This window comes from Stenella coeruleoalba (assembly GCF_951394435.1).
Source record: "Stenella coeruleoalba genome assembly, chromosome: 15".
In the NCBI taxonomy this organism is placed as follows: domain Eukaryota; kingdom Metazoa; phylum Chordata; class Mammalia; order Artiodactyla; family Delphinidae; genus Stenella; species Stenella coeruleoalba.
Window position 1 is genome coordinate 8,460,227 of NC_137161.1, and position 13,103 is coordinate 8,473,329.

The 13,103-nt window shown below is 41.9% G+C and overlaps 1 protein-coding gene across 11 annotated transcripts in view; it reads left to right on the plus strand.

Annotated features, from left to right (window-relative positions):
* The window catches only part of ZNF217 (zinc finger protein 217), a 198,779-nt gene that overhangs the window by 92,251 nt on the left and 93,425 nt on the right, over positions 1-13,103 (plus strand). For 2 of the 11 annotated variants that reach the window (XM_079946460.1, XM_079946455.1), the window contains exon 4: positions 7,873-7,952. The exons of 5 other annotated variants lie outside the window; for them this stretch is intronic. The gene's annotated coding sequence lies outside the window, so the exon portion shown is untranslated. Of the gene's footprint in view, positions 1-7,872; positions 7,953-9,922; positions 10,001-10,114; positions 10,367-11,539; positions 11,673-12,726; positions 12,877-13,103 lie in introns of those variants that run through there. 4 more of the 11 variants (XM_079946456.1, XM_079946457.1, XM_079946450.1 and 1 more) reach the window with 4 other exon arrangements.

Below are 13,103 nucleotides of genomic sequence, written 5' to 3' on the forward strand. Positions count from 1 at the left end.
GGATTCCTGCTTCCCAAACTATAGTATTTAAGATCCTTCATAGCCCGCTTATAAACTGCTTATTTGTTTATTTATTTATTTATTTGGCTGTTCTGGGTCTTAGTTGCGGCATGTGGGATCTAGTTCCCCGACCAGGGATCGAACCCAGGCCCCCTGCATTGGGAGCGCAGAGTCCTAGCCACTGGACCGCCAGGGAAATCCCTAAGCTACCTTTGATTTCAGAACCACTTGCCACTATCTAAAGGCCTCTGCACGAGCTCATCTTTGTGACTTTCCTCACATACTTTTCTCTCACGCTGGCTCACCTCTTCTTTACCTAGTCACTCTGAATTTCATCTTCCAGTTACTCTTTGAAAGTCTGTTTCTTTCTTTTAATTTCAACAAATATAAAATTTTAGAAGCCAGAAATCTAGGACTTTCTATTTAATGTTTTTTTCTTAAAGAGATGTGGTATGCTCTCCCTGCCATGTGAGGGTACAAGATAATTTGTTGTTCATATATAGAAATTACATCAAATCAAAAAGCTTCTGCACAGTGAAAGAAATAATTAAAATGAAAAGACAACCTACTGGATGGGGAAAATATTTGCAAATCATATATCTGATAACAGATTAATATACAATAAAGAGGGCTTTCCTGGTGGCGCAGAGGTTGAGAGTCCGCCTGCCGATGCAGGGGACACGGGTTCATGCCCCGGTCCGGGAGGATCCCACATGCCGCGGAGCGGCTGGGCCCATGAGCCATGGCCGCTGATTCTGCGCGTCCAGAGCCTGTGCTCCGCAACAGGAGAGGCCACAACAGTGAGAGGCCCACGTACAGCAAAAAAAAAAAAAAAAAAAAATATATATATATATATATATATATAAAGAATTCATACATCTCAGGAGCAAAACAACAATGACAACAACAACAATAATAATCCAGGACTTCCCTGGTGGCGCAGTGGTTAAGAATCCGCCTGCCAAGGCAGGGGACACGGGTTCGAGCCCTGGTCCGGGAAAATCCCACATGCCGCGGAGCAACTAAGCCCGTGCGCCACAACCACTGAGCCTGCACTCTAGAGACCGCGAGCCACAACTACTGAGCCCACGTGCCACAACTACTGCCCGTGCTCTGCAACAAGAGAAGCCACTGCAATGAGAAGCCCGCGCACCGCAATGAAGAGTAGCCCCCGCTCGCCGCAACTAGAGAAAGCCCGCGTTCAACGATGAAGACCCAACGCAGCCAATAAATAAATAAATAAATTTATTTATTTATTTAAAATAGTAATAGTCCAATTTTAAAATGGGCAAAGAACTTGAATAGACAGTTTTCCAAAGAAGATATACAACTGGACAACAGGTCCATGAAAAGGTGCTCAACGTCACTAATCATTACTAATCATTACGGAAATGCAAGTCAAAACCATAATGAGATATCACCTCATGCTTGTTAGAATGGCCATCATCAAAAAGACAAACTTAATAATTTTTCTTCTCAACTCAGCCAAACAGGGTTCCTAGAATGCATGTAGGTTATAAGTGATCTTGCTTTGCAGCCAGATAGATCAGATTTTATATCCAGCACCACCATTTAATGGCTGTTTGTCCTTGGGCAAGTTGTTTAACCTCTCTGAGCTTTTCTCACAGATAATACAAGTATAATGATATTATTTCTTTGTTTGGTTGTGAGGATTAAATGAAACAATCCATTTAAAGTTCTTAGCACAGGACCTCAGTAAATGGTAAAAACAAAGTGATAATTTTCCAGACTAGGTTTTCATCAACTCAGTGTTCACAGTTGCCTGTCACAGAGCCCAGTACCGGGGTGCTTAAAAATATACTTGGGAATTTATTTCAATTTCCAGTCTGCAAGTTACATTTAATGCAGTCAAGCTCAATTATAATATTTAGATACATATTTTCAAATGCAGTGTGTTAGTGTTATTAATGAATGACTCATGACAGGAGCCCAGCTCGTGGCCAGAATTATGTGGTAAACAGCACATGTCTTACAACAATGAGAAGGCAGTTGATACCATTTAGAAGAAAGGAAGGAAGAAACGAAGAGAGGGAGGGAGAAAGGGAAGGAGGGAACAAAGGAAGGCAGCAGTGAGGGAGGGAGGAAGGGAGGAAGAGAAAAAAAGACAAAAGAACAAACAGGCAGGCCACGGAGTTTTCCCACAGAAAGAAAAAAACCTCACAAATTGGTGTAATGAGAAAGGTCAAAAAACTCCATAGCCAACAGCTTGGAATAACAGGTATAATTTCAGTTCTAATATTACAATAAATGGTTTTCAAAGAACTCTTTCCTTTTTAATCAAATAGTTATGGGAACAGTATACCATTGGCACAGAAAACCATAAAAAGTATTTTATTAGAGAAGACTAATGAAGAAATGTAGTACATGTTTCTCAGCATTTAAACGTACTACAGATTTTTTTTAGTCAAAAATAGAAAACTTTCAGTTCTCTTTTGAGTTACCAATCTATACTGGTTTTAAATAATCACAATTGAACAATGCACAGATCTCCAAGCAGTGCACCGACTTGGGATGAAAGTAAAGGTGAAATTCGAGTTTTGAATTGTGGCTGATATGCCAGCTCCCTCCCAGACCTAGTCATGAATCAGAGGTGCCTCAACTGCTGCTGACATGACAGCCTCTTCACCCACAGGCCACCTGCTTCCAGCTGTGAGGACCACAGCCATCCTCTCCTCCTTCCCCACCAGTCACACCGCAGCCACCTTCAGCAGCCGGGACAGCTGCCTGCAGACACACCCTGGCTCAGTTTTGGGGGAATCCAATCACATTCGTTATTATTGAGAGTTGGATTCTGATGTGATCAGTAGATGAATCAAGATGAAAACACTTCCTGAATTAGCACTAGAACATAGAAGATAACAACTCAGTGTTTACAGAAAGAAAATATCTGCACAGCTGGGTCAGGTCCCCAGAGATTCAACTTTTTGTGTGTTTAAAATAGATGGGGAATTTATACAAATAGGCGAGATTCTAGACTCATTACACTAACAAGGCTCACTCATTACTAAGTAACACTAGACATTTCAAGGATTGACTGCATTTACAAGATACTTCTCTATTAAATGGGGGTAAAACTAGAACCAATCATACTAGGTCAACTGTGAGGGTGAAATGAATGAATACCTGCCCAGTAATTATTATTGTCAAGTGCTCAGTCTTCCAGGGGGCTCTCTTTGGGTGCCACAATGTCTAATAAGGACCAGGTACATAATTTGCAGGGACCAGTGCAAAATGAAAACGTGACCTCCCTTTTCAAAAATTACAAAGAATTTCAAGATGTTGTCAGCAGAACGTTAAGCCAAGTGTGGGGCTCTTCTGAGCCTGGGGCCCGGACACAGGTCTGTGAAGCCGGCCCTGCGTCTAATGATGAGAATACCGAGGCCAAGGTGTCCACTCAAATAGTGTAAGACACTAAACAGTCAACGCCTCAGCTCAGTCTCAGGCACAAGGCACGTTCTGTGAGCCCATGGGAATAAAATTTGGGGATTATACTGCAAGGTCAAGTGTCCTCTGCTTGGGAGGCTTGGAGATTTATAAATAAGCTCGGGGAAGGTCTCTGATACCCCTGAAACTCTGCACCAAGTGTTGTGTTCGTGTGTCCTTTCCTGGGGAAATGGGCCATAGAGCATCCATGACTACAGACACAAGGGCTTGGAACCATTCTACCAGGCTTTATGTCCCTGAGCTCTTCGTATTGCCAGCTCTCAGCATGGTGTCTGGTGTTTAATGGGCAATCAGTAAATGTCAGCTGGCAAAATGGCGAGAAGGAGTTGGTGGGCGGGACCAGAAGCAGGTAGAAGGCGGCTCAGGCTCAAATCCCAGCGCCGCTGTCACTAGCTGTGTGAGTCACTGACACTGTTAAGCCTCTATTTCTTCATCTGTAAAAGGAGAATAATAACTAGTGCCTCCCACCCTAAGCTGCTCTGGGGCTTGAGCGAGCTCGTCATCGAGCACGGCATAAGGTCTGCGGTGAGTGTCCGTCTGTGTTGGTCCTCACTGTACCTTTCCTTACCCCTCATGTTTTTTTCAATTTGTTATGACTTCAAGCCACTCTAGAAAAGAAAGATAAAACTTCACAGCTCTTAAATTATATGGTATAGCCTGTAGCACATCAGTTTATAAAGAAACAAATGTTTTTTTAATTTTTGAATTTTATTTAAATTTTTTTATACAGTAGGTTCTCATTAGTTATCTGTTTTATACATATTAGTGTATAGATGTCAATCCCAATCTCCCAGTTCGTCCCACCTCCCCCCCTTGGTGCCCATACGTTTGAAACAAACAATTTTTTTAATTAACTCTTCCAGAAGGATAGAAATTAGCTGTTGATTTTCCCTTTCTATTTTATACCTTCCTGCATTGTCTGCATTTTATTAAGGTCAGCAAATATTACTTTTGCAAATAAAGCCAAATAAAGACACATACTTTCTAGGTCCACGGATCTCAAAGCGTGGATCCCAGACCGGCAGCATCACCTTTAATGCAAGTATTTCAAAAAGAACTTAACTCAGGGGTCTCAAACTCAAATGCCAAGAGAATGAGGGAGATCCTGAAGGGTAAGGGATTCTAGCAAAGTTCATCCCATCAACGTAAAGTCACTGTTATTCAGCTATTGTTGCCACATGGGGGAATTGCCTGATTTTCCCATTTTCCTAGGGAATATCTGAATGTGTATGCAATCTGCCTCCTAAAAACGTTTAACACTCCATGAGCTAAACACAACGTGTCTGCAAATGCAGTTTGGCCTACGGGGTCACCAACTTGCTGCCTTAAATTCTAAGATGGGAATGTTGATGTCCTCCCTATGCTACCCAATCCACTCTGCAAAAGTGTTACGTAGCAATCATACGAATAGTGGCCGTCCTTCCTCGGTGGGCTTGTACATTCGCTTGCTCTTTAAATCCTGTTGTCACCTATTAGGCAGAGAGCGTTATCTTCCCATTTTACAGATCAGAAAGCTAAGCCTTCCAAAGCCTGACTAGCTCACTTAAGGTCACACAGCCTGTACACGATGACAGTCAAGACTCCTTCTTAGAGCCGGTGAGTCTGAAGCCCACGCTCTGAACGGCTGTGCTGTCTGCTGATATCACTGGTTGGTTCTCCTGACAATTCTGACCTTTTAAATGCTCTTTCACAATCAGCCCTAGGCCTACTTAAGGACCCTTTCTGGGCCTTATCTGTCCATCTCAGCAAAGCACCTTTTCGTATCCTCTGATACTCCAGTTGCTTGAGTATGGTTGCCTGCCTCTCCAGAGTCGTGTGCATGGTGTGGAAAGGGTCACGGTACCACTTGTGTCCTCAAGTGACATGAAGTGCGGTAGCAAGTAGGTGACAGATGCTCAGGAAGCTTGTAGTTGGTTGGTTACAACAGTGAAGAACGTTGTCACTTCCGGGGGGAGGGTTATGAGAACTTTTCCTGTTCTATTTGTTGCTGTCGGTTGTAGAATTTTCCCAGTTTTCTACTCTGAACATACACCAAATTTCTAATCAAAAGAAAGAAGGCAAGGGGGCCGCGGGGCCTAGAGACTGGAACCCAGGCCCCTGAGGCCGCGCAGGCGCCTTGGCCAAGCACCTGGCCCAGGTCATGGTGATGGGCGCGCAGGTGACGGGCAGGGCCTCCGCCCAGGGATGCGCCGCAGACCGGCCTGCAGCCATCTGCAGCCTCTCCGGCCTCAGCCTTAAGGAGCCGCAGCAGATTCTCAGTCTCCAAGCTGAGCCCTGAGGAGACGCATAGAAACTACAAACACCTATGCAAGGTGAATGATCAGCCTGTGGGTGGCTCCTTCCACCTGCAGTAAAGGGGGTGCGAATGAAGGAGCACCTCGGTGAGGAATTCAGAATCCAGGCCCAGCACGTGCCCACGTGGCTCCTCCCACCCCAACCATCGCCTGTGATTTATAGCTCGGTAGTAAATGTCTTTTCCACAAGAAGAGAGAGGAAGGGAGGAAGGGAGGGAGGGAGGGAAGGAAGGAGGGAAGGAAGGAAGGAGAGAGGGAAGGAAGGAAGGAGGGAGGGAGGGAAGGAAGGAAGAAGGGAGGGAAGGAAGGAGGGAGGGAAGGAAGGAAAAAGGGAGGGAAGGAGGGAAGGAAGGAAGGAGGGAATAAAGGAGGGAGGGAAGGAAGGAGGGAGGGAAGGAAGAAAGGAGGGAGGGAGGGAAGGAAGGAGGGAGGGAAGGAAGAAAGAAGGGAGGGAGGGAAGGAAGAAAGAAGGGAGGGAAGGAAGGAGGGAGGGAAGGAAGGAAGGGAAGGAGGGAAGGAAGGAGGGAGGGAAGGAAGGAGGGAGGGAAGGAGGCAGGGAAGGAGGGAAGCAAGGAGGGAGGGAAGGAAGGAGGGAGGGAAGGAGGGAGTAAAGGAGGGATGGAGGGAAGGAAGGAAGGAAGGAAGGAAATGGCTAAAATTAGATCTGGAATACTTTTATTATTTAATAATGCTCTTTTCCCCTTCTCAATGCCCCCAGAAAATAGATTGTAAAAAACTGAAACTGTGAAACTTACAGAACTTGGAAGACTTACCTCTCAAGAAGCAGGAGAGCAGGGGCGTTAGGAATCTGGGCTGCAACACACCCACAAGTGCTATTACTACTGTTACTACTGAGTGTCTAATTTTGGACAAATTTCCGTTTTCTTCTTACACTAGAAAACCAACAGCTACTCACTGTTACCAAATAGCCTTATTCGTCCAAGCTCAAGTTTATTATGCTTTTCATAAAATATTTTTCCACAAGGAAAGAACATAACCTCCATGTAACTGTAAAAGTGTTTATCTTGGTAAGAATTAACTCCAACTTCCAAACTCTGTGTTTTCTAAAGCATATGAACATTTTCCAGGTACATGGATTTACAGGCAAGCCATTCTATTTTAAGTTATTTCCAAACACACAAAAGCCAACTCATCAAAATAGAAGCTATAGAAATAATTTTAAGCAAAATCGTGACCACAGACTAGACAGCTTCTGATACCTGCCATGAAGCAGGAGCTAGCTGAATGCCTCTCCATGTACATTATCTCCTTTAATCCTTGCAATGAATAAATGGAATGAATTCTTATTAAACCCATTTTATAGCGGAGAGAATGGAGGTACAAGGCAAGTGCTTAATTAATTTGTCCAGGACCTTAAACAGTAGAGCAGGTCAGCCCAACAATTGAGCAGTTCACTTTTCCTTGCAAAATTATTTTCTTGCATGGAATCACAGTAACTTCGAGTCGTGGACAATTCCTGGAAATGTGTCGACAAGCAAAAGTTAACTCTCTTCCCACATTCCTGACTTTTTTTTTTGCCCCCTTCTTAATGTGTATTTTTGGTTTAAAACTAACATTCTTTTGTATAATCCTGGGATAATTATCAAAATCATGAAATTACCATTGATACAGTATCCTGATTAAATCTACAAACCTTATTCAGATTTGGCCTATTGTCCAATTAATGCCCTTTATAAGAAAAATGTTAAAATCTGATCCAGGGTCCTATTCTCACGTTGCACTCAATTTTTTTTTAAAGCATAATCTATTACCTGTATTATTGTTTGTGACACATGAAACAAAAAAGCTGTCGTTGGCATTGTGATTGTCTTGTCTTTCCTTCCTCAAGAGGTGCTGTATTTGTCTATCCACCTCATACAGTCACCTAGACCCTGAGTCATAGGTGATTTATAGAGAAAAATTCCACATACATTCCCTAAATAATCAGTATCCCAGCACTTTCAAGTCAGAACATCGCCATTTGTCTCTTTTTAATCGTCCTCGATCTATTTTCCTGTGTTCTGCATTATCATCTGCTAAAAATATTCCAACGTGTTATTTGTTTTAGTTCATGGTGCCAAGACCTTGATATATCCCTTTGCTCCCACCTCAGGAATTTCCCAAATAAATCATGAAATGGAGGACAATTGAAGTTAAGCGCCAATCCCGAGAATCTAGAAAGAAGTGGCCTAGGTAAACAGTTGCTTGTATGTCCCCTGTTTTCCCTTCCCAACCTAATCCTATAATTTCTCTTTATAAAAAACACATGGCACTTAATAAAAGCACCTCATGAAACCCTGATTTATTTTTGTCTCTTAAGGAGTTAGCTATCAGATGTTCTCTGGATTGCTCTGTCCCCGGCCTAGTAGCGCTCGCCAATTAGTCCTTCCAAGAGCTTTCATTCACCTCTTTCAGAACGAGCCTTCCTTTCATTTGGGAAGCCTTCAGTCAAAAAGGGCCTTTGAGTTTGTGGCCGGAGTGTTGTCACCCAGCTCCTTCCCTTCCAGAGAACAAATGAAAAGCAAGGGCCCTGCAGACTGGTGTAAAATGACAAGTCCGCTCTGCATAAGACTCAAAATCAGCCCCCCAAGATCACCAACAATTCTATACACGAGGCTTCATGTTTGGAAGCATGGCTGATGTTTGAGAATTTCAAGGTAAACAATTCTTTGAAAACCAGTCTTTAAAGTGGCCTTCAGCGAGGGAGTTGGAATGACTGTACATTTTTTGAGCTTGGCATATGATTTTTGTTTTTCCTTCTTCAAAATGAACATTTAAGTTGCCCCCTCTGCCATTGTGTTGTAAGTACTATAATTAGCACTATTTAAACAATGTGGCCATAACTAAACCAGATTATCTGTCTGGACTTAATCTCGTGAGAACAAAGAAATCCATTCAGTTTGCCCTGAAATCCAGTTTAATACATAAACATGAATGGGGAAAGTCAACATTCTGGGTAACTTTAATGCAATCGTATGATTTTCAAAGTACAATATGTCACAGAAAGGTAAATGTCTAGAAAATGACAAAGGCCGCAGACTCGCAGTTGCTGCTACAATTTCTCATTTAGGGGCCTTCCTAATTCAGGAGGAGGCCAGGCTAGCTGCTACGGTGAAAGGTATTTAGCGGAAATTGCTTTGTGCATCACAGCTGTTTGTGTATTCCAACACCCTCCCAGAAGCAATGTCCTCTAAACTGGTTTCTTTCATCAAGATATAAATATAAACCGGTATTCAATGAAAATACAGCCTGGCGTTCAAAATGCCAAACTTCTAATAGCAGATAATGTTAGAATTAAAATCAAAGAGCATGATTAGAGCATCAGCTCTAGCCCTTAAAGATATCAGCAACTAGAAAAAAGCCAGTCCGTTAAAAAGACATTCTTGTCTCTTCTCCACCATATAATGTCTTTTTGCTTTGATAAGGCCGAAGTGTAGCTTTCTTTTTCCTATTAACATGGCAATCCAAGTTTTAGACTTCTTATTATTTTGTTAATATTCAATATGTTTGAGCTTTCTATGCCACCTTTGCTTTTGTTTAATGCTATTAATTATATTCTTGTTCAGTCTGCTATAAGCTGCCCCTATCCGCAGAGATTCAAGGCAGATTTGAAAGAGCAAGCATATTTATCAAAGGAGAAAAAAATGAAGAAAATAAAGACAGCACTGGAGCATATTGGATATGTAAACTGCTCTTTCTGAAAAGATAAATGATTTGGTAATGAATAGATCCTTTAGGCCATAAAAAATCCATTTATTTTCTTTTGAATTTGAATAGGAGAGATTTGCATTTTTCCTGAGCAGTTACACTTAAATTAAAATGCAGAGCATGAGGCTAGCATACAATCAAACTAAATAATAACCGGGGCATACTGTATTATTCATAAAAACAAAATTAATAGTTTGGAGAAAGGAAGCATTGTGGTAGAAAAAAAAATGTACATTGACACCAAACACCTACTGTCGGAGGAGAAAATAAAGCCAATTTAGACTACCTACGAATTGATAATAGAAGTTTGGCATTTATGCTTATGTTATTCGGGAGCAGGGGGGAATGGGCGACGTGTTTATCTTGTATGTAATCTGCAATGTCTAAAACGTCTGCTTTTCTGATAGCAAAGTATTACGAATGTTTCTCTATTTTTGTGTCTCATTATATAATAGGAAGAGAGTAAACAGTTTTTTGCTCAAAGCAGAGTAGCATCGAGATTCCGCCCCCCGCCAAAAAAATATATATTTCAAGTAAGTGTCTTGCTGGCGTTAGTGTACCAGCCAGGATGGGCCGAGAACAGAAAGGTTGAGCAATAACCCTCCTTGATCTTTGTGTCTCTTTTCTCCCCATCTCCCCTCCCCCAGCCCACGTGCACAGGAGAAAGTATTCCAGTGTCTTTGATTGCCATCAACCTACAGTAGAGAGTTTGCTGAGAGAGGAGTGTCTGCAGAGAGTTGTCCCTGCTAGTCTCGTAAAGACAAAGAACCAAAAAAACCCAAAACAAAAAACAGGCTATCAAGGAAGGTTCGGGAATAGCAAGTTCTTAAAAATCGGGAGGAGAAACAGCAAGTCAGTTTCTCTGAATTTAAAGAATAATCTCAGATAAGATCTCCAAGGTAACATAGTCCAGACTTTAAAAAAAAAAAAAATGGCAAAATCAAAATGCCGACAAGGGCCAGGCAGGTAGGGAGGTGAGCCAGGCAGCCAGCTGGGGGCTGGGCCAGTATGGGAGGGAGGCGGCTGTTCCTCGCGCCCCGCCCACTCCGTTGTCATGTGGCTGGGAGTTCAGACTTGGTGTGGCCAGAGCTCACGTTTTGTCAAGAAAAGCCAGACCTCCAGATTTTATGTAGAAGCTTACTTTAGAAATGCTGGCCAGTATTTAAAGATGTTTAAATACCACCTGAACCTAAAAATAAAAATGCCGTGATTGTGGCACTTGGACATGAGTTTGCTACCTCTACTTATGGAGAACGTGAAAGTCCAGAAAATGATTGTTCAGAGCTTGTACTTAACACCCATCGGTTACCTATTAACAGTTCCTGAATAGCTCTGGCTGATTAGATAGACTTTGATTGATAGGATGGACCCTTGACTTTTTAAGTTTTGTATGACATGTATTCATTCAACTATTTTTTATTGAGCATTTACTACATTCCGTGAACTAGGCATTGTCTGGAGTGCCCGTGTCTAAAGGGAAATCCATCATTAGAAACCTGTTTGTGGGCTTCCCTGGTGGCAGCAGTGGTTAAGAATCCACTTGCCAATGCAGGGGACACGGGTTCGAGTCCTGGTCCAGGAAGATCCCACATGCCGCGGAGCAACTAAGCCCGTGCACCACAACTACTGAGCCTGTGCTCTAGAGCCCGCGAGCCACAGTTACTGAAGCCCGCGCACCTAGAGCCCATGCTCCGCAACAAGAGAAGCCACCGCGATGAGAAGCCTGTGCACGGCAACGAAGACCCAATGCAGCCAAAAAAAAAAGTGAAATGCTGGACACACAAGAGCATGTGCACAAGGCCCAATTGGAATAATTATAAGTTGTAAACAACTGTAATGTCCCTCAAAAGCAAACGGTTAGATAAACTGTGGCACAGTCACACAATGGAATATTTTCAGCCATTAATAAAAATAATGTTGAATGATGTTTATTACTGCAGAAAAATGTTTATGACATACAGCATAGAATTTATGTACTGTAAAATTATTGCGTGTATAAGAGAATGAGGTTCGTCAAAGGTACATGCACCCCAGTGTTCATAGCAGCACCATTTACAATAGCCAAGACATGGAAGCAACTGAAGTGTCCCATTGACAGATGAATGGCATACCTATACAATGGAATACTACTCAGCCTTAAAAAAGAATGAAATAATGCCATTTGCAGCAACGCCGATGGACCTAGAGATTATCAAACTAAGTGAAGTAAGTCAGAAAGAGAAAGACAAATTCCATATGATATCACTTATATGTGGAATCTAAAATATGACACAGATGAACTTATTTACGAAACAGACTCACAGACACACTTACGTAACAAACTTACGGTTATCAAAGGGGAAAGGGGGGGAGGGATAAATTAGGAGTTTGAGATTAGCAGATATAAACTACTATATATAAAATAAACAACAAGGTCCTACTGTATAGCATAGGGTACTATATTCCATAATTGTGATAAACTATAGTGGAAAAGAATATGAAAAAGAATATATAAATAAGTAAATTACTTTGCTGTACACCAGAAACTAACACAACATTGTAAATCAACTATAATTTAAAAAAAATAAAAAAAAAAAAGAATGAGGTTCATCAAGGCATTGGGTACCCTTTCTACATGGTAAAATATTAATGATTTTTACTCTTTGTACTTTAAAGCGGAACACAGGTGGTTTAAACAACAAAAAAATCTCCTCTCCAAAGAATTAGGAATGTATTAAGCTATTAAGCAGAGAAACAATTTGAGTGTAGAGTGGAAATTTTTAAAAAAAAGAAAAAGAAAAAAAAGTATAAATAAGCTGAATAACTTTCTCATATAATATGGTGGTGATCATTTTGAGATACACAGAAATATCGAGTCACTATGTTGTGTACCAGGAACTAACATAGTGTTATAAGTCAATTATATTTCAAAAACAAACAAACTCATAGAAAGAGAGATCGGGTTTTTGGTCACCAGAGGTGGGGAGTGAAGGAGGAGGAGTTGGATGAAGGCAGTCAAAAGGCACAAACTTACAGTTATAAGATAAATAAGTACTAGGGATATAATGTACAACATGATAACTCTAATTAGCATTGCTCTATGTTATATATAAAAGTTGTTAAAAGAGTAAATCCTGGGACTTAACCTGGTGGCGCAGTGATTAAGAATCCGCCTGCCAATGCAGGGGACACGGGTTTGAGCCCTGGTCCGGGAAGATCCCACATGCCGCGGAGCAACTAAGCCCGTGCGCCACAACTACTGAGCCCACGTGCTGCAACTACTGAAGCCCACGCACCTAGAGCCCGCGCTTGGCGACAAGAGAAGCACTACAGTGAGAAGCCTGCGCACCACAACGAAGAGTAGCCCCTGCTTGCCGCAGCTAGAGAAAGCCCGCGCGCAGCAACAAAGACCCAACGCAGCCAAAAATAAGTAAATAAATTAATTTATATATATATATTTTAAAAAAGAGTAAATCCTAAGAATTCTCATCACAAAGAAAAAGTTTTTCTCTTCCTTTAATGTCGTGTCCATATGAGATGATGGGCACTCACTAAACTTACTGTGGTCATCATTTCATGATGTACGTAAGTCAAATCATGCTGTCCACCTTAAATGTATACAGTACATATGTCAACTGTATCTCAGTAAAACTGGAA